Source organism: Pituophis catenifer, unplaced genomic scaffold (assembly GCF_029215685.1).
Source record: "Pituophis catenifer annectens isolate HBS135680 unplaced genomic scaffold, rPitCat1.0.hap2 SCAF_2, whole genome shotgun sequence".
Classification (NCBI taxonomy): domain Eukaryota; kingdom Metazoa; phylum Chordata; class Lepidosauria; order Squamata; family Colubridae; genus Pituophis; species Pituophis catenifer.
Genome location: NW_027256882.1, coordinates 256,290,174 through 256,309,478, shown reverse-complemented (window position 1 = coordinate 256,309,478; position 19,305 = coordinate 256,290,174).

The window sequence follows — 19,305 nt, the reverse complement described above, 5'->3', positions numbered from 1 at the left end:
CCCAAAACCACGGATGATCTTACCCAGCTGCTTCACATAAATGTTGAACAGAAGGGGCAAGAGGACTGACCCTTGTGGCATTCCCCATGCGAGATGCCTCGAAGTCGACCTCTGCCCCCCTGTCAACACGAATTGCGAGCGGTTGGAGAGGAAGGAGGAGAACCACCTCAAAACAGTGCCCCCTATTCCTAACCCCCTCAACCGCTGTAGCATGATACTATGGTCGATGGTATCAAAAGCCGCTGAGAGATCTAACAGGACCAGGACAGAGGAACAACCCCTGTCCCGAGCCCTCCGGAGATCATCCACCAATGCGACCAATGCCGTTTCTGTGCTGTACCTCTGCCTGAAGCCCGACTGGTACGGATAGATAGCTTCATCCAGGTGCCTGGGCAGTTGTCGTGCCACCACACTCTCAACAACCTTCGCCACAAAACGAAGGTTGGAGACTGGACGATAATTTGCTAATTCAGCTGGGTCCAGGGAAGGCTTCTTGAGGAGGGGCCTCACCACCGCCTCTTTCAAGGCAGTGGGAAAGGCACCTTCACTCAGAGAAGCACTTATAATTCCCCTGGAGCCAGCCTCGTGTAATCTCCCGGGAGGCCAGTACCAACCAGGAGGGACACAAGTCCAATAAACATGTGGCGGCACTAATCTTACCCAGAACCCTGTCCACATCCTCGGGAGCCACAGGATCAAACTCCTCCCAGATAATGTTCTCAAGACCTACCCTCGTCTCCTCCCCCGGACTCACCCAGTCAGAGTTCAAGCCTTCCCGAATCCGAGCGACTTTATCATGCAGGAATTGCACAAAATCCTCAGCTCGACCCTGCAAGGGATCTTCCTGCATTCCCCCCCGAAGAAGGGAGTGAGTCACCCTAAACAGAGCAGCTGGGCGGTTCTCTGCAGATGCGATAAGAGCGGAAAAATAGTTAGATTTTGCCGCTTTTATCGCCACTAGGTAGGTCTTGATATAAGACCTCACCAGTGTCCGGTCGGAATTGGATTGACTAGTCCTCCAAATGCTCTCTAGGCATCTTTTCCGACGCTTCACCTCTCACAACTCCTCGGAGAACCAAGGAGCCAATTGAGATCGGCATCGGGTCAGAGGCTGCAAAGTCACGACATGGTCCAAAGCCCCGGCGACCGCACTCTCCCAGGCAGCCACCAGGTCTTCAGTCGAGTCGTGTGCCAGGGTCTCAGGAAATGGCCCAAGCTCCGTCAGGAACCTTTCGGGATCCATCAGGTGCTTGGGACGGAACTATTTGATCGGCTCCGTCTCCCTGCGGCAGGGGGAAGTGGCAGGAAAGTCCAAGTGAAGGAGAGAATGATCTGTCCATGACAAGGGTTTAATGTCTAGATCCCCTCTACCAAGATCATTCAACCACTGACCAGAGACGAAAATCAAGTCCAGAGTCTGTCCCCTATGTGAGTGGGGCCCTGAACTAATTGGGTATTGATAAATATATGAATATACTATAGCTGAAAATTGGAATTCTGGGAAAAATACTCTCACTTGTATTTTAGAAACACTGCCTTAACATTAAAGAGGGACAATACTTAGAGTAGTACATAGAACCATTAACAGCTGTTGATCATATTCACAAACTTAAGGATACATAATTGAAATTATAACAATGCAGTTTATCAGTAATTTGAATAAAAAGGGGTGGGGAAATGGATTACTGTTTGTCATTGTCTCTCATAGTCAAATTCTAGGGATCCTTAAACATATTCCATTAAATATACTACTTTGTTAAATACAACATATAAAAGATGTTACCTTTTTATGAAACTGATGTGAATATTGTTATTTGAGTCTCAGTGAGGGCATACCTATATTGTCAGTCCTGCTGGAAAGTGAAAGTCAATAAAAATATGTGGGGAAAACACACTAAAATAAATAAGGTGGGAATATAAAAGCTGTCAGATTCATACTCTTGATGTACTAGGCTCGATTTCATTAACCCTTTCAGAAAAGGACATTTTTCAACCTTAAATTTGCCAGGGACTGAACCTCAAACACTGTTCATGGAAAATATGAAGTTATTACTAAAACCCATGATATACTGATGTGACTAAAAATAATTATGAGTGAAATATAAATGGGATGAAGAAGATCAGGAATGAGAAGACATATTTTTATTTTAAAAACTGAGTTTAAAGGTTAAACAAATCAAAATATGTTCTTCTTTCTTGTCTTGTTGAAAAACTAAACCTTACTAGGCCATTTCAATGTCGGCTTTTGCATCTTTTAAAGGTGCATGTTAAATTTTGCTTACAAAACGAACCTCTATTTAGATAAAAAAGTGGATAAATTATGTAATTCTGCTTCAGTTTCTGTAAGTAAACAAATGGCTTCATTGACTTGTGCAAGAAAAGTCAAAAAGTGAAAGTGAATTAATAAAATTAGAAGACAAGAATTTTTTCTGCAGCTTCTTAATCTTTCAGTTATTGTTTCATTTTGCTTTTCTTTCACAGATACACCAAATTACATATGATTATAACTTCTATTCTATTCTATTCTATTCTATTCTATTCTATTCTATTCTATTCTATTCTATTCTATTCTATTCTATTCTTTAGAGATTACAGGGTCATAAAAAGGGAGTTTATTCTATTAGTTTAGTTTAGTTTTTTTGAACCGCAAAATTGCACATTGTTGTTCTCACCTCAGAATAGTTTAGAATCTCTACTAGCATCCCTATTGGATTGTAGGAAGCTATCAGAGAAAGTTTAAAACTTTCATGTTACCTCCTGAGGGCTAGAGAGGGAGTGGTCTACCTGATCTCTGACAGCCACCAGAAGAGCCGATGTACACTTAGTTTCAAAGTAGGAAGCCATTGAAAAATGAAACAGGATTGTCAAGGACTAAAATATAGTGGCTAGTGTATTTTACTGACACCAAAGAAATCCAGTTTCTACACCATTTGCAACCACAGCAGCTCACTTGGTGACTTGTGCCTTTAGTTCCTGAACAAATTTGGGGTGTAGCTAAATCTGCATATTTCTGTGCTACTGAAGAGGCACATAAAGCAGTAAAAATATCCATGCTTTCTTCATGTATCTTACAGTTGTCACTTCTTTAAAAGCCACATGAGGAGCCAATTCCTTGCTGCCAGCTGGGAGAAGGAGCAAAGCAGGGGTGAAATTCAGCTGTTCTATCTAGCTCAGGCGAACCGGTAGCGGCGGCTGTGGGAGGCTGCGCCCATCTGTGTGGATGTCATGACATCGTTTTTTTGCAACATTTTAAGCCTCTGTGCATGTACAGATGACGGCGCGCGCACATTTGCGAACCGATACGAAAGGTAAGTGAATTTCACCCCTGGAGCAAAGGATTGCTAGAGTGGCAGGGAAGCCGTCATAGAATGATCAGAATGAGCATCATGTGACTGCAGCAGCAGCCTGAAACTGCCACAACTTAACCAAATTTCATTCCCTCAGAGTCATAGTCCTGGATTTTTGAATATTTTCCATAAGTTAGACCATTTGAAGTACCTTGGTTCAAAGTTTGTTGTGCTATGATGCATCTTTTTATATTTTAACAACCCTTCTAAAAAATCATTACAAGAGTTTTAGTAGTACGTAAATGGAATTGTCTGTCAATGGATATTAGTCTCATTAGCTGAAGCAAAAGTAGCATATCTTAATACAGGACCTTGGAAGCAGCTGTGGAAAAGCTGGTTTGTGCTTCTAAGCATCCTGAAAGCATCTACATAGGTAAAATTGTTACAGAAAGCTGGTTTACATGAATCCTGATCCTTTAGGGTTCTCCCTAGCTTATAACAGTAGGCTTCTATTAGTTGGCTTTCCAATAGGATATTTCAGGTAACACTCAACTCAAATTAGCTTTCAGTAAGGTTTCAGAAGGACCTGAACTAACATTTAATAGAATTAGTTAAAAACCTGTGATGGCTTGTATTTGTATTGGTTACATGGACATCTTTCTCACTACATACATCAGTTAGCAATATTCCCTTTAAGCAGTGAAAACTTCATTATCACATCTAATTCTTGTTATGCAGCACATTTAGCTTTGAACAGTTAGCAGCTCTGGCTCTTTTAATATTTAATCATACAATTTATGTAAGTACTGTATGTTGCAAAGAAAAGAAATGAAGGCAATTTTCAATTCTGAACTTGAAGGAATAGGAAAAAAGTAGTATTCATAATCCAAGAAATTAAACTACTTTCTAATGTTCAAAAACAACAAAACAGTATACATACAGCATGTTTGGCCCTAGCTAATATTTTGTAGAATAATGCATTAGTTCCTCATCTGGAACATTTTACACTGTGAAAGAAAAACCCCAATGGTTTGGAGGTTACAATATAATTGTTTCAGATCGCTGGCAGAATTGCCAGTGCCTTATTTAACCAGTGGATTTTATCTGTGCAAAGTAGTGTCTTCCTATGGTCATCATATCCTGTAACAAGAGGCTCTGAATACAGCCCAAATTCTTTCATTGGCTGTGCTCTGTAGTGAGTAAGGAAAGTTGATGAAAAGTGAGCGAAATACATAGTGGAATCAAGACTTTGTACAATTATGGAATTGAGGAAATAAAAAAAAATATTATTAATCCTATTTTAAGCCTTACATTATAGTTTTCTATGTCTCTCAGCTCAAAAGCAGAAAATAGTGTTATCATTTGTACCCATTGAGAATGATAGAAGCAAAGAGGTTGTGAAAAGAAGATATGTTATGGTGGTCCGACCTTTTTTTAAAACAATGATTACTATTTTCTTCCTGCTGATTTCCATATTTAACTAGCAGGTTACTGGAACCTCCAGCTTCCAGGATTTCTAGTTTTTAAAAATGTCACAGTCAGAATTCTCATGTCTGAGAAAACATGCCTATTTTGGAGTGTCAGAGCCAATGGAGTTGCTTGGTTATACACTAATTGTTGTCACTTGTGGTGGTACTATTGGAAAGTATAATTTGTGGCTTTGCAATTTTTAATGGCTTTTGATTAACATAAATTGACATTTGTTCAGTGTTTTGAAAATGTATTGCAGTCTTCATTGGGGAATTCTACAATTTCTTCTAGAAATTATTAGGGTTAGTGAAATCTGGATTTGAGATAGATTCCTCCTAAATGTAAGATAAAAGTGATGTAAACAGATTTAATATAGTCTAGCTAGGCTGAAATTTAATAGGAACAGAAAAGACAGTCTGATCCTATTACAGTGACATCCTTTTATCTTGTGACAGCTAACTAGCTGACATTTCATCCTTCTGTCCACGTTGTTAGTAAAAACTGAGGAGTTAAGCCCTAAGATAGATATTTGAATCCACAAAGCTGATAATGGCAAGACTTTATCTGTTATTCGGAACTGTCCTAATGATGGGGTCCATGACATGAAAAAGTCCTGTAATCAGATGCCTGTCACTTTGAATAATGACATGATTCCATGTCATGGGTGGAACAAGACCACACAGGACTTAATTACAGCAGTTAGTGTCTTGATATTTGTGTTACAGAAAGCTCGGAGTAGATTTCTACCATGGCTGAAGCAGTAAGCCTCTGAGAAACTTCTGTGCATATGGTGTCATATGCATCTGTGTGGTTTTTAGAAGAACATTTTTTACTGCTTGGACGAGGTAGTCGTCTTGTGTGGTTTACTTACCATGAATTTTCATTTGCAACTGCTATTTTTCTTAAAAAAAATATTTTTGAGTGTTTTATTTTCAATTTCTATATATTTAGGACTTCAAAGTTGCTGTATGCCAAAGAGTTCAAAAATTTCTGTAAAATAGATTTTCATATACATTACTTTCCATATGAAATTAGTTCCATAAACATCAAAGTAATATTTAGTATGTTGATGAATCTCATTCAAATAATGCTCCTAAAATATTCAGTTATGTCCATAATTTTGCTTCCTCATACTGTAGCTTTACATCTCTAACTGTTACAGATGAATGTCATCAATTTGTGTTGATGGGTATCTAGGTGTTCTTGTGACTTAGACAGAAGCTTAGGCTACTGAGTTGTGAAGGAAATCCTGCTTAAGATGTACATACATGAATGAACAAGTACCACTTGTGAGAGAAACTGCAGGGAAGCACATGCTTTTACTGTTACATATATACTAAATCTTTGCATCTATTGAGAATTTGATAGATCACCATGGATGTGTATGCATGAAATAAACCAGTCTCCCAAGTCAGTAGAGCAAAAAGGTGATAGCTGCAATACAGTATAGACAATATTTGTCAGACTGCAACTGGTGATAAGGGACAAACACTTTGCTGCTGTTAGAAATACAACAAGAACAGTCAATTGTAAAATCAAAAGCAGCCCTGTGATTTTTTTTCCATACATTTTTTTTCTTATTTACAGATTTTCTCCTAGGGCACAAGAGTTATGCAATATGGAACTGAAATGACTCAGTACAAGCTCCTTTTCCACACGCTAGTAGAACAGCATAACAGTTCTTCTTTTCACAATTGCTGCTTTCATTTGGCATTCTTGAGGACAATTTATGATAAACAATCCTCATTGCTTTGAATCTCTCCTCTTCCTTTGGTAGCCAACACCATGTATTTATTTGGTTTGCAAATGGTTGCTTATCCTTGTCTCGGATGGTTTGCCTCTTCCCTCAGTCTTGCTTAGTCAAGATAATCTTGAAAGCTACAGTAGTTTTATTCTGCAACAATTCACGGAAGAGCTATTTTTTCAAGGTTTTATTTTGTGCCTCTTTACGTATAATCTTTTTTTAAAAAATGCACTTCATATCAAAATTTGTTTGCCAAGGTATTATACAAATCACAAATTTGTGAGAAGTGCAGTTATTTATAAATATCCTATATTTCCTATACTGTTAAGAACCGTCTGGCAGTTCTGAACCAAAATCTAGCATGGATACAAACACACCATATTCTTGGCATAGGTTTTGCTGTATGAGGGCTTTTTGAGCATCTTTTGAAATTGCAACATAGTTTAGTTATTATAGCCAATTCTAGGGATCCAAAATGATGCACTATCATTAGTGGATTGATTATGATACTTTTGCTGATATTAGGGGATTGCAATTCCCAACTTACTTCACTATTGACATAATGGGGCAAGTGGAACTGAAGCTCAACAAGCATAGGTCACTCTTATTGGAGTAGCTAGAGACAGGCATGGGGGATGTGAAATCCTTAGGTCAGAAATTCACATAATATTTGTGGCTATGTTTTCATGACATACAGGTCTGATTGCTACACCATAGTCTATGTTGTGCCATCCTTAAAAACAACTTGGAAAGTTCAAGTGGCCCAGACCATGATGGTTCTTAATCCCACGTCTTTTTCCCCATCAGTGGAGAAATGGTACAGATATTTGTTATATTAAAAAAATAATATGGTCACCCATCCACCAAAGAAACTTGAGAGGCTAACAAAAACAAAACATAATCGAAAATTTACAAAGAAAAAGTCGAGGCCCCTAAAATATCTCAATAAGGACATCAAACATAACCATAGTGATGCCAGAGTTCCACTAACATCTTGGCTCCATTGCTTGAGAGAAAAGCCAGATCTTTAGAATCTTTTGAAGGCTAGCAGAGTCAAGGTTGCCCATATCTTAGGAAGAGGTTGTTTCATAAGACAAATGTCAATACATAGAAAGCAAACCAAGTGTCACTGTTTCACTGATGGGATCCAGATCATGCACACTCAGCCCAATTTGATGGGATGGGCAGAAACCACTAGGAATATGTAGTCCTACAATTAATTTGGTCCTATGACAAACATGACTTTAAAGATGGCAATCAGCTTCTTATTTTGCACACAGAAGCTTACTAAGAATCAGTGCTCATGGTATGCTCAATATGCACATGCTGCTGAATTCTAAACTAGTTGAAGCTTGTGAAAGCTCTTCAAGGATAGCATCATGTAGAATAGGTTGCAGTAGTCCATTGGGAGGTTGCCCAGTTGGGCAGTCTCAATTGTATTAATCCAATTGAGGCTAAGTCATGAGTAATTGTGAGCAGTGCCTCCCAATCTAGAAATGGCTGTAACTGCTGCACAGGATGTTATTGTGTAATTCTCCATAGTAGAAATACAAAACAGATGTTTTGGGCATAGCTACTACCAGATCTTCAAGAGATGTAAGTTCAAGAGGATCCTAGATTGTGCAACAATTCTGCCTGGACCAATATCACCCCATCTAGAAACAATGATGGAAAGTCATTAGATATGGGACTTTCAAAACCTACAACCACTCAGTCTTGTCCAACTTGAGCTAAAGCTGGTTCTTTTCCATCCAGACCTGTACAGTTTCCACACATTATATTTTCACATAAATCAGTAATTTAAATCTGTTGATGATTTCTAAGGAATAATAAAAAGAATTATTAAGAAAATATAATGTTTTATAATAGATGTAGTATGGAATTGTATTAAACCAACATATGAATATAAAAACAATATATCATTGCATGACAGAATGCTCTGTCTTTTTTGTGTATACATATTTTAATATATAGAGATCAATACAGCACATTACAATGCACTGTGTTTGATGTATACACTGCCAATCATGCTTAATAAATGATGTACTTTGGATTTGACTTTAATATTTTAGATCAGCCTCTAGTTTGACATAAATTAAAATTCTAGTTCTGCTGTAATGTTTGTTATGATAGGAAATAGGAGAATGATATAGTATCAGTTTTGTAAATATAAGTTAGACAATGTGAAGAAAATTTCTGCCATTCTAGATTGTTTAGCCTCATGTTGACCATGTTGATTTATAATTGTTGGAATTTATCAGTGGCTTAAATCTATATTATGCCCAAAAGGTGTCAGTGAACTTGTTAAATTAAACTGTGCCCAGCTGTTTGAGATCTCAAACATAATGGCACACAGCAAGCAATTGTCAAATTATTCTGCAGAAATGTGCATCTTAGCTGGTGAAACCAGAAGATTTAAAAAAATTCCTGAAGCTGCTCCAGTCCTGACTTGAAGTATATCTGCATATGCCATTAATGCTAGTGGAAACCTTGATCGGAAAATGGCAGGTATTATGAATATTACCCGTAGCTGGGTACCCATAGAACAAAAAAGATTTGTTCAAAGACAAGGCTAGATCAACATTCACCTTTTCCAAAGGCCCAGTCCTATCTCTGGAAGTTTTTAAGAAGATGTTGGATAACCATTTGTCTGAAGTGGTGGAGGGTTTCCTGCCTAAGCAGGGGGTTGGACTAAAAGACCTCCAAGGTCCCTTTCTGTTATTCTAGTGCATTCTGCTCTACATTAAGATACTAATTTATGGATTGTTTTATTTTCTCTAGCGGGTGACTTTTATTAGGGAACTTCACAAATAATTTCCCTTAATTTTTTTCACATTTAAACTGAAAAAAACAGTGCTATCCTATATCTTCATTCCTGAGAAAGAATAAAGTTCAGTATTGAGGTCACTACAGAACACTCCAACTTATTTTTCTGTCTCCTCAAGGATAAGAAGAAAACACTTAGCATTTAACAATAGTATCATGTATGGATGTATCTTTGAGTGGCAGGAAACGTCTAAGTCTATAGGATAACTCCATAGTAGAAATGCAAAACAGAAATATAACAGCATGTTTCTGAAAGCTGGTCACTGACTTGCAGTTTTAAAATAACATTGTTTCATCACGGAGATAGTGGGGAGATTTGCAGTGACATCTTGAGAGATAAGAGTTCTTCTGATGACATTTGTGATAATAGGATAAGCTACAGTAAGTCCAATTTTAAAAAGCAAAGTAAATAGAATAATTTAACAAGTCTTGCAGATACTAAATAAACAACTAATCGGTTGTGTGAAGGAGAGGAATATATGTAACACAGTTAAAATGGTGAGAGAAATGTCAGGGGCGTAAGAATAGCCTATTTTGGATGAGAAGAAAAAAGGCATGTCACATAATTGTATAGCTCGTTTTCAGTTTTTTCAAGAGCCTTGACTGATGCACATTTCAAATTTTCTATTCATGTTATGTATGGGTTGAAAGCCATAAAAATACTTTGATTCTCACTGACAGAAGAGAGCCTTCCTTCCTTCCTTCCTTCCTTCCTTCCTTCCTTCCTTCCTTCCTTCCTTCCTTCCTTCCTTCCTTCCTTCCTTTTGCAAAACTTCTGATTTTAGTTTTCTTAATTAAAACTGTGGATTAGAAAGAGAACATATTTTATATGTCATATTTCAGAATTCCTTCTCTCTCTGCAACATCATCAGCAAAATAGTTTTAGTTCAAGCCAACTGGAGCTTGGAAAATAAAATATATCTTCTAAAATTATTAAGGAGAGAAGTGGGACTTGTTAAATTTCTTCACATGCTGAACTTTCCAGTGCTGTACTCCTGCCATTTGAAAAGAATCAGTACAAACAAAAGTAACCTGCACTTTTCCACTCTTAACAGCTCATCATTTTGAATTTTTCCAGCCAGATGGATAACTTTTCTTAGTGGCTTCCATGGAGAGAACATAATATATTCGACTATTTCCTCTCTCTCTCCACCCTTTGCCTGGTTTCACTCTTGGACCAAGATGTTCAATAAGGACAAATTGGGTAGTCCAAAGAAGAAAATGAGCAAATGAATAAAGATTAAGCAAAAAGCTAAATATAGACAGAAAACAGTGTGGGTTTGCATATGGATATTGGACAATTTGCAAACAAATTTGGAATTAAGACAGAAAGAACTTCTTGAAAAAAAAGAATCAGTGTTATAAAAAGCAATTTGTCCATACTTAATCACAACCAAGAATTAGCAAATAGCATATATCCATTCCATTTTACAGTCCATTTCTCTGGGCAGTTCAGAAAATCTTTGGTTGTTTTTGCCTTTTCAGTTAATAAATGGTGAAAATTAGCCAGGTTACATCCAAGGATAAATGGGGATTGTAATAGGAATTTGATTATTTCAGATATTGTAGACATATAACACTGCACAATGTAACCTTAACTTTGTTTCTCAAAAACAAATTAGAAGGGACTTCACATAGACTTCATAAATGTTCTAAATTAAATGTACCCCACCTTCTTTTGATTCCTGGGAAAGTCTAGAATTTAACACAATTGCCTGGGAAATTCTTTTTAATCTTTATTCACCACTGGACTCCAGATATCTGAATATCCATTTATAGGATACTTTCACAAATATATCAGTTTTAACTTTAACCCTAACTTTCAAAGTAAAACCACCTAGAGGATATCTAGAATCCCTTATTTTCAGGTTATTATTACATGCTATGCCCTTGGTTTAAATGTGAGATCTTCATTTATAAGTCTCTTCTACTGTTATTAAAATGTATGAACTCATATTGAAGCATGATATATGATAATTTTTATTTGATAAACTTTCCTTGCAACTTCATCTAATTATAGTACAATAGTATAGATCAAGGTAAGCATGTGATTATGATAGGCTGAATCTGGTTCTAAATTCTTGGTAAATATATCAGTGACTTTGCCATATGTTATCCCAGCAATTAATCAGTGGCTAATAATTCAGAATGCATAGCATGTCAGACCCACAGCAATGTGATTAATAAAATGTAGATATAAATCCTCAATTGAGTATGCTGATGGTCATATAAATAAATAAATAAATAAATAAATAAATAAATATTGAGTATGCTGATGGTCATATAAATAAATAAATAAATAAATAAATAAATAAATAAATAAATAAATAAATAAAAAGACGCTTGCTCCTGAGGAGGAAAGCTATGGCAAATCTAGACAGCATACTAAAAAGCAGAGACATCACCCTGCCAACAAAAGTGCGTATAGTCAAAGCTATGGTTTTCCCAATTGCAATGTATGGCTGTGAAAGATGGACCATAAGAAAGGCTGAGCGCTAAAGAATTGAGGCCTTTGAACTATGGTGCTGGAGAAGACTCCTGTGAGTCCCTTGGACTGCAAGACGATCAAACCAATCAGTCCTAGAGGAGATCAACCCTGACTGCTCTTTAGAAGGCCAGATCCTAAAGATGAAACTCAAATACTTTGGCCACCTAATGAGAAGGAAGGACTCACTGGAGAAGAGCTTAATTCTGGGAAAGATTGAGGGCAAAAGAAGAACGAGACGACAGAGAACAAGGTGGCTGGATGGAGTCACTGAAGCAGTAGGCATGAGCTTAAATGGGCTCCAGAGGATGGTAGAAGACAGGAAAGCCTGAGGAACGTTGTCCATGGGGTCGCAATGGGTCGGACACCACTTCGCAATTAACAACAACAAAAATAAAAGATGATGAATATTATGCTACAGTGTAAAGTTTCTTGAGCAACAGAAGATTATTAATATGAGGATGCAGAGCAAAGTACACTATTTAGATAGCATTTCATATATTTGAAAGAACTTGTATGGGAATCCTTCTTTTCATTATTTGAGAGAAGCAGGAGAATATTGAAGGTAAATTTGCTTGGCAAAGTATTTTTCTGTGATTGAATTTTCAAGCTGACATTCCAGGCAAAACTAAGTGGTAACATTTTCAAGAAAAGATAAAAACCTGGTTTTATTTTTTGCTTAGATATGCTATTTATAGGGCTATTGTCCATTGGATTGCAGTAGACAAGATTCAGTAGACAAGATGTTGGACTAAATTACTATGCATGTTTGCATGCTAGGAATGCTTGGTCTTGAAGGTTAAAGAATCATACACAACTATATATTGGTACAGATGAAACCCTCCTGCAACTCAAAATATATTTTAAAAAGAGATATGGGTGGTATCGATATATAATGCTCTTAATATGACTAAGATTTCTCTGGAGTAGAATTGTGGATTGGTGCTTATTAAGTATTAGAAAATGATTTGTAATTAAATTATAACTGAATGAACAGATATTGTAAAGAATGGAAGTATTACTTAGGATTAATGAGAGAATTCTTCTTCTTCTTCTTGTGCCATATCCATCATTGGACGTTGGTGATCATGTTGGCAATCCTATTTTTATCAATAATAAATGCTGCTGAGTTTTGTCCAAACTAATCTCTTAGATTTTGAAGCCATGAGAGAATATTGAGTACAATTGAGTATTGTACAGTGGTATCTTGGTACTCCACTGCTTTGAAATTTATCAAATTTGGTACTTAACACATTTTGAGATAAAAATTGTGTCCCAGTACTCATTGTTTGTTTTGTCCTCAACACACAAGCTAGAACTTGTCAGTTTCAGCTGCCTTGTAACTGACTACATTATTCTTTATGGGAAAAATTGTTTGGTACTCATAGTTTTTGGTACACATTGTGCCTCCTGGAACCAATTAAGGATGACTACCAAGGTACCACTGTACTGCATACAATCTATTACTTAGGTACTTGGAAAGCTGACAAGAAAGAAGGTAACTGGAAACTACATAACAAGCCACACTTTGTGATCTGTTGCAGTTACTAACTGTATCAAAATATTGCATTGGAAATGCTATTATTTACTAAAACAATTCATTCTTTATATATAAAAGGTATATTGTGCAAGTAAGCATTGATTTAAAAAGCATAATGATTTTTATTATAGAATTTACAGATACTTCCTTACTTTCTATAGTGACGAAACAAATATGAGATGTACTATGAAAATTATAACTTTGGAGGAACTTACTATTTGCTAGTAAAAACTCAGAATTAAAAGAAAAGAACAAAGGTAGAAACCTGAATTTGCTCCATTTTCCATCTTTTGCCATTAGGGAACATTCCGGGTTGATGATCTAATATTGGAATCTTTTAGTCATATGCTAGTTATACCATAAAATCTTTTGGAAATATATTCTAGGGCTAAAATTGTGGTATGCCTTGTGAATCTGTGTGTCTTAAAACATATGGATATCTTAAACATCTGTACATTTAGATACTCAGCCAGATAGGAAGTTATTTCTTTACTGTCCATGTCTTTAAAATAAAATGAGACTAATGATTGGAAGAAAATAATGGAATGAGAAAAGCATGTATGGATTACTATGAACATAGGATGAACCAGAGGTGAAATCCAGCAGGTTTTGACAGGTTCTGGAGAACCAGTAATGGAAATTTTGAGTAGTTTGGAGAACCAGCAAATACCACCTCTGGCTGGCCCCAGGAGTGGGGTGGAAATGGAGATTTTGCAGTATCCTTCCTCTGCCACATCCACCAAGCCACACCATGCCCAGCAAGTCATGCCCACAATAGTAAAAAAATTTGGATTTCATCACCATTATTAGATAATCTAATAATTTTCAGTGTGATGATCTATTTTAGAGAGTTTCTTAGGACTAGTTCATATATTTTGCATACTTATTTTGTGTACTCTGGACATAGAATCTCTTTTTGTTTATCTACTTCGCACATTTCAGATAATGCACAAGATAAAAATATTATAAACAATTTGTATTGCTTTTTCCTTTGCTGCTGGAAAATGTGTAGTTTATCTCATCTCCATCATTATCATATGAAGGATCTTTCCAAAAAGAGCTCCAATAATTGTTCATCTTGCCTTGCCTGCAAGATTAGAACACTTTTTATTCAGTGTCAAGTATCCATTTCTATGCAATCCTGAAATAGTAGTTTTCCATACTAAGGAGTCATTTGTTGCCCCAACAGGCTTTAGGACTGCCCATTTTAGGATTGTTTTGAGCTGATGAGTATGAATTTAAATGTAAATCAATAGATGCAATAAAGAGAGATTATTTGTAGATAGCTACTGCTCTTTATAAATACAGTTCTGTATTAAATTCAGAAATTGTTATGCTTAAAGGAAATAGTTTCTTATAGGGACAAAGTTCTTCACTCACCATCAGATGTCTGGCTTAGTCAGCAGCAAGTTTGCATGTTAAGATAACATAAGCATTGTTTGCCATTGAGTTCTATAGATTATTACAAACACACACACACTGCTATAGTGCATCTCACCTTTGATTAAAGAGATTTTTAATGGCAATATTGAGTGTTCCAAACTTTACTTACTGTATATGTCTACTTATAGACATCTTTGCTTTTTTCTTCCAAATTATGTATGTCTTTTATTTGCAGAGTTTGTCACTAAACAAGAAAAAGATTTTCTGATTTATATTAAAAATATATTGCACTATGCACTCTATGGCAACAGCCTGTTGATGTTGTCATTTTGGGATGGTGTTTTAACTGTCTCCAAAGGGATATGGTGATGCAGATTGTTTCATCCCGAGTTACTGGAGGAGGAGGACTCTTTTTTTCTTTCAGATTTAAGGAGGAAACCTGAAATTAACCCATCTGTCCCCTGGATTGTCGTTCCTAGCAAGCAAATCAGCATAAAAAAAGGCTGGTGAATTAAGTGACAGCAGGTAGGGTCTTTCCTTCAAGTTTGCAACTGTGATGAAGCCTAAATTTATAGACCCAACTGATCGTCCTCATTTTTAATGCACTTTTTGGATTTTAATTTCCTTTTCAGTTAAAAAGAAACTTTCTTCAGATCTATATAAGTGTTTCTGTTTGGTGATTTTCATTATATCTGGGATTATAATATATAGAAACATCTGGGAACTTTACTGATTTCTGCTTCCCTCCTCAAAACCTGAGAACTAAAGAAATTTAAATATTTAAATGAAAAGTAATAACTTTTCTTTTTAAGAGTCAATAGTGGTGTGGATTTCATGGTGCTAGGGATCATCTGTCTTTGGTTCTGTGTATGTTTTGTTAAAATTATTATAATTATTATTATTTACCCCCAGACTCATTGATCTGTGGGATTATATACATTGATTAAATGAATGTAAAATTTTCCCTGCAGTTTAATACCCATATAGGACCTTATTCTAAATAAAGATTGCATTTCAATTGGCAATTTTCTTCAAAAAAGGTTACTCCCACCAGAACTTTTTAAAAAAGAAATTCATTTCATTTTCTATTTAGTTTGCTAAACTCAGAGAGTGAAATATTTGAAACTATCTATATTTCTCAATGAAATGTTAGAACAAGAAAAAGTGCAGATTACAGCCAGCTGTTATCATGTGTAGCAGTGGCATTTTGTTTTAAGCATTGGAGTTTCTGTGTCAGCTTATGGCAATTCTCCAGGTCTCCAACCAAGGACAATTCAAACATTGCTGCTAAACAAACAGGCAAGTTCTACCTCCAGATAAAGTCAGCACAATGACACAAACACTTCTAAGGTAGAAATTGTATTAACTTGATGGATCTTGTCTTTTTCAGCTGATTTTCAAAGAAGTAAATTTAGCAACCTTGGTTAATGGAAACTTTTGGGAAATGTTATATGACAGGATGGGTTTTTATTAGAGGAAGTGTAGTGCTTTCATAATTTTGTGGGGTTTCTGGATATGTAGATACAAACTATGATGAGAAATAATTATGTTTACCATTAGAAATGTTTTCATTCTGTCAAAGTAAAGAAAAGACAAAAAGAAAATTATATAACCAAACAAAATTGAACATTGAAATTTAAAGAAAGAAAAGAAGAAAATGTTTCCTATTAAAGAATGAGCAAGTTGCTGCTATTAGCATATAGTACCTAAGAAAATAAGCAACATACCTTAGAGCAAATGTATGTCTAATCTCCAGGGAAACAGATGCTCTGAATGCTGTATCTTTTTGCAGATTTGTGCAGTCTTGCATTAGGCTATCATTCTATGTTGAAACAAAGGAAACAATAAGAAGAGAGCATATTTTTTTTCTTCTGAAATAGGACCTCAATATTACAAAGCTTTGAACAGGCAATTTTTTTTTGCATGTTTTGTGGTGTACCGACCAGTTGATCATATTTGAAAACAAGAACACAGTGGAGTTTTAATGTGTTTGATGTCATGCATTAATATAGCAAAAGCATTCCCTTGTTCTTCTTCCAAAGATGTCCCTGTTGTATTCTAGAATAAGAATAAGATGAAATTACTGAGAAAATCTTAGGACACTGAGTGCAGAAAAAAAGCCCTTATTTTTCTGAAGAAAAGTTTGATTAAATGCCTTTGGAACGTCCCACTGCTACTCCCCATTAAAACAGAATTATCTGCAGGGTTGGGTGGATGTGCAAGGTGATTGAAATGTGCGTCATGACACAAACCCAATGACTTGCAGTCTTGGGTCTGATGTATAAAAATATGAAGTTGGCCTCATGATGTCATTCAGTTTTTCATGGCACATAGCTGCAAATACCTATGGTTGAGATGCCTATTTTTCTTTGAAACTGAAAATTGCCACAGTGCTATCACAATTAAGTGTTTCTCTGTGTGAAGGTATATAGAGATGCCCTGAAGAAGGATTTCAGCAGTTTATCCCTGGAAGAGAGGAAAGAGAAACAAATTCAAGATTGCTCCACCTTGGTATAAGTGGGAAGAAAAAGAATTTGTCAGCTCTCAAGATTCTGTTTTTCTACCTTTCCACAGTAAAGTAGATTTCTAGTGGTCTACTGTTTCCTGACTTGGACCAATTTGAAAGTTCAGGGGTGTCAAACTTGCGGCCCATGGGCCAGATGTGTCATGTGCTGGCCACCTCCAGTTTAGTTGTGATACATAATGTGATAACAATGTCTCGTGATAAGTTTGATACCCCTATACTAGTTGATTTTGTAACTAAAAAAAATGTAACTTGTTTTAGAACTATCTGAATAAAGACCATAATGATGATGTTATCCATTCAGTTGTGTCTGTTTCTTGGCCAGGTCTCTCAACTTCTTCCAATCTTGCACTACTTCTTTGAGTTTTTCTATCCTCTGCCTGGTGACAGCTTTGATGGTGTCCAGCCATCATGTTCTTTGATGGGATGGTCTCCTTTTACCACTAAATCTTCCCAGTATAATTACTTTCTCCAGTGAACTCCTAGCATTATATGGCCATTCCCATACTATTGTTGCAGCAAATTCTGTATGTTAATTAGTTAAACACTAATTTGGACCATTTATCCCAGGACACTATATCTATGTTTTCATACATATTGCCCAACAAAAAATTAAATAGAATATGTTAACACTTGAGATTCATAAAGACATTGTTTGCATTTCATCTGTTGCACTTATCCCCTTGAAACATGGTAAATATACCCTTCTGAAAGATGTAAGTTGTATCTACTTTCAATGATGCATGTCCCTCAAATTCATTCTGTTCTTTCAAAAGTGTTTTTTTACGTTACAGACACTTGTGGTTTCTCATGCTAATCAATGCAAGGCAGGAAGTTCTCAGTTCCTCAAATCTTGCTTTGGATTTAATCATAACCCCCTGAATTATAATTCTGAGTTCAGTCAGGCTTTTTCTAATGTGGTGTTGAAATCTGCCTTGAAATTTCTCAGAGGTTTTCATTTCCCTTAAGAGTTTTCTAATTCTTTAAAATCTTATTCTCATAGCTTGGAGCATTGTTAACCTTTGCTGGAATGGCAGAAAAATAGGCCACCTTAAAGAAGAACCCAATTCCATTTTGGCAACTATGTAGAATAAGAGTTCTGCCTACATCAGAAGTAGTGGATGGAGGCAAGTAGAGGGCAACAATTGGCAACAGTGTCTCTGATTCCACAGAGTGTAATGTAATTACACAGAGTTGTAGATCTCTGATTCCACAGAGTGATTCCTTGAGTTGGGGACTCAAAGAACCATCTTTTCCCACTGATGACCCAGCACAGTAAAAGCAAGGAAAAGAGAAGAAGAACTGGTTTCTTCCTTCTCTGACCATTCTTTTTGACAGGTGAAGCAAAGGACAAAAAGGGGAAGCCCAGCATCTCTTCCTTACCATGGCAATAGTGTCTTTGAGCTCCAATGCACCTGGTTCTTCAATCAGCACCTGTCCACCATTAAATTCCCCTAGTGGACTAGTCTTCGAGGAATATTTTTAGATCCTGGCAGAAGAGACCAGTATTTTGGGATGGGAGGCTGAAGATCCACTCCCCAGATATCTTTCAAGCAAAGAAAAGCAGTTCTTCAGTTGAAAACGGCACCCCGAGGGTTAAATTTCCTGTCTATTTCTATTTCTAGTTTCTAGTTCTAAATTTCTAGTTCTAGTTTCAACTGTGTATGTGTTTGTGTGTGTGCTCTGAAGAACTGCTTTTTCCTGGTTTTCTTCCCACAGAGTGGCTGTCTGTGGGCAACTTCACTGGATGGGGGGAGGCACATTTTGCTACCCAAAGAGCAATTTCCCTGTGGGACAGTTTTCCCCCAGCATTTTAGGGCAAGGTGCCTGTTTGGCCAGTATCCCTTTGATAAACTTCTCATGTTTGACTGGTAGGATGCCCATAAAAGAGCAGCTTCCCTTCCATATTTTCCAGAAAAGGAAACTGAGAAAGCTGCTTCAGCCTCCATTGCATAAGGTGGATCCTTTTGGTGCTGGAGGAACAGACCCTAAAAGACCTGATTTCTGTTCCTTTCTCCCTGTTTCTCCTACCACCCATGGTTGTTA